Genomic DNA, 2,500 nt, shown 5'->3' on the forward strand with positions numbered 1-2,500 from the left:
CTGTAAGCGATATTTACACCTGTGCAGGCACGGTGAGCAATTCGACTCGTGTCAGCAAGACTGAGAAAGCTACGCGGCGAAGTGAAAGTGCCGGCGAAAATTTCTTCAAAACTATTCACCTATGAAATAAAGTGATTTTCAAGCATGTATGCTGTATCAATAAAAGCAGTGTAACAAAAAATGTATATATGCATAGCTGTTTACATATATATATATATATATATATATATATATATATATATATATATATATATATATATATATATATATATACATACACACACATATAGGTAATATGTGACATGTAGGCCTTTAAATGTATCTCTGCAAAAATACAGAAATGTCAATTCCTCCATCAAACAGTGTGTGTGTGTGTGTGTGTGTGTGTGTGTGTGTGTGTGTGTGTGTGTGTGTGTGTGTGTGTGTGTGTGTGTATGTGTGTGTGTATGTCTCTGTGTCTGTCTGTGTCTCTGTGTCTGTCTGTGTCTCTGTGTCTGTCTGTGTCTCTGTGTCTGTCTGTGTCTCTGTGTCTGTCTGTGTCTCTGTGTGTGCCTGTGTCTCTGTGTGTGTGTCTGTGTGAGTGGGTGTGTCTGTGTGAGTGGGTGTGTCTGTGTGAGTGTGTCTGTGTGAGTGTGTGTCTGTGTGAGTGTGTGTTCTGTGTGAGTGTGTGTGTCTGTGTGAGTGTGTGTGTCTGTGTGTATCTGTGTGAGTGTGTGAGCACGCGCGCGCGCGCGCTTCAATATCTACACACAATTACATACTAATCATCTTCCTCCTCCGTGACCGGCCGAACCTCAAAGCGCTTGCTGCATAACTTTCACCTTCTCGCCAACCCCGGCGCTGTTTGGCTGCCTGTCACTTCGCCCTCCCCCGTCGGCCATGACTCCTCTGCATGACATCACCGCATGTGTGAGAACCTTGGCTGTCCCGAAAGGTCAGAACCTAAGGTGGTCTTGTTGGCACGTCTGCACCGCCTTCCGAGGTACTCGTAGGTGGCAACCGCATCACACATGAGTTGGTGCCTCCGTCATTTTTCATACCTTTATTTCCCGTCCCTGCTTATCGCCTGGGAGATCCCTTTGCGGTCACCCTGTAAGGAAGGTACTTTTAGGATGGTAAGGGAAGATGTAATTTGCGTACCTTTAGGTTAGAAGCTGACGGCGGATTAACTGAAGACAGGAAACGCCAACAGGTGTGTGGAAATGTTACTAAACCAGGTGACAACAACGTCCACGGGAACGAACTACGCTTCCAGTTTCCGAGCGGTATTTTTTTTTCTTGTCGTTTCGGAACTCGCTTAAATTAAACACTGTTAAAACACTGTGCGGGGCCACTACACTTCCCTCAGGTAAAAACTAACAAGTGTTCACCTGACGGTCGCCGGTGCGTAACACGACGAGGCTGAGACCGCCGGCCACCGCAAACACTCACACAAGGAAAATACCCAGTCAGGTTCTCTTTTCCTTTTCAGTCCAGTCTGAAAACTGTAAACGTCAGTTAGCGATGACGCAACGCATGCACACACGACAGCGGCGAGATGAAACACCACGAGACAAAAGATGGAATGAGCTGGAGCGGGAGAGGCGTGAATCAACGAGAACGCGCGACGCTCACCTTCTCCCGTGAGCTCCACTCGGACACTGGCAGGGATGAGGCAGCTCCGCGAGACTGGAGTCACAGCAGCGACACGACGGTGAATTCCGGGGATCCTGCGTGCGCGCGGTTGCCACGTGGCGACTTCAGCGGAGCCTCGCAGTACTCAAAGTCAGGGTAATGCGTGAAGGACCATCGAAAGCATTATGTAGTATGAAAATGAAAATGTAGGAAGCGGACTATACACAGTTCTTCCCGGGAAGCGGATGTTGCCGCCTCCCGTTGTTGCCTTTAGATGAAGACCGAGACTTAGCTCCGTTTTAGTTTTCTAACTTTACTTTCTGTAAATGTGTAACGAGACAATACTACAGGCTTCCTGCATTATCTAGAAGAAAGTTTTATGTAAAAACTTCTCGTATCTCACTGTATGTTAATTAAATAGACTAAATATTGTCGTCTGATACTTATCAGGAAGGGCACTGCTCCTGAAATGCCACATGTCGCTAGATATCACAACCGAACCACAATAGTTGATCCGGTGGGATGTCAACTTTTGTTTTCTTGATGTTGATTCAAAACATATGGCCATAATTGAAAATACTTTGTCAAATGGTCTTTTAAAAGGAGTTAGCATTTAATTGAAAAAAGAAAGAGAAACTGGCCGAGGTTGATTATACGGATAATAATTTTATAAAGGTTTTATCCACTTAAAGTTTGCTAATAAAGAAGACCCTAAGCATGTAGTCGACAATCTTTAAAAAGTTGGCAGATTTACCTTCCAAAGGCCACTTTCTCTAACATACCTCTGGAGAGTGTAGGGGAAGGGGGTGGGGGCGTTCTGACTTGCTCGTAAATTAGCTATTAATATTCACGTTTTCTTTATATTCCCAGACAAATAGGAGATGGT

At 45.2% G+C, this 2,500-nt stretch overlaps 1 long non-coding RNA gene across 1 annotated transcript in view; it reads right to left on the reverse strand.

Annotated features, from left to right (window-relative positions):
* LOC119580331 overlaps nt 1-1,673 on the reverse strand; it is a 73,474-nt gene extending 71,801 nt beyond the window's left edge. The window contains exon 1 of the long non-coding RNA XR_005229362.1: nt 1,141-1,673. This is a non-coding gene — a long non-coding RNA (uncharacterized LOC119580331). The remainder of the gene's footprint in view (nt 1-1,140) is intronic.
* Between the last annotated feature and the right edge of the window lie 827 nt (nt 1,674-2,500).

The sequence above is a fragment of the Penaeus monodon genome, chromosome 13 (genome assembly GCF_015228065.2).
Source record: "Penaeus monodon isolate SGIC_2016 chromosome 13, NSTDA_Pmon_1, whole genome shotgun sequence".
Classification (NCBI taxonomy): Eukaryota; Metazoa; Arthropoda; class Malacostraca; order Decapoda; family Penaeidae; genus Penaeus; species Penaeus monodon.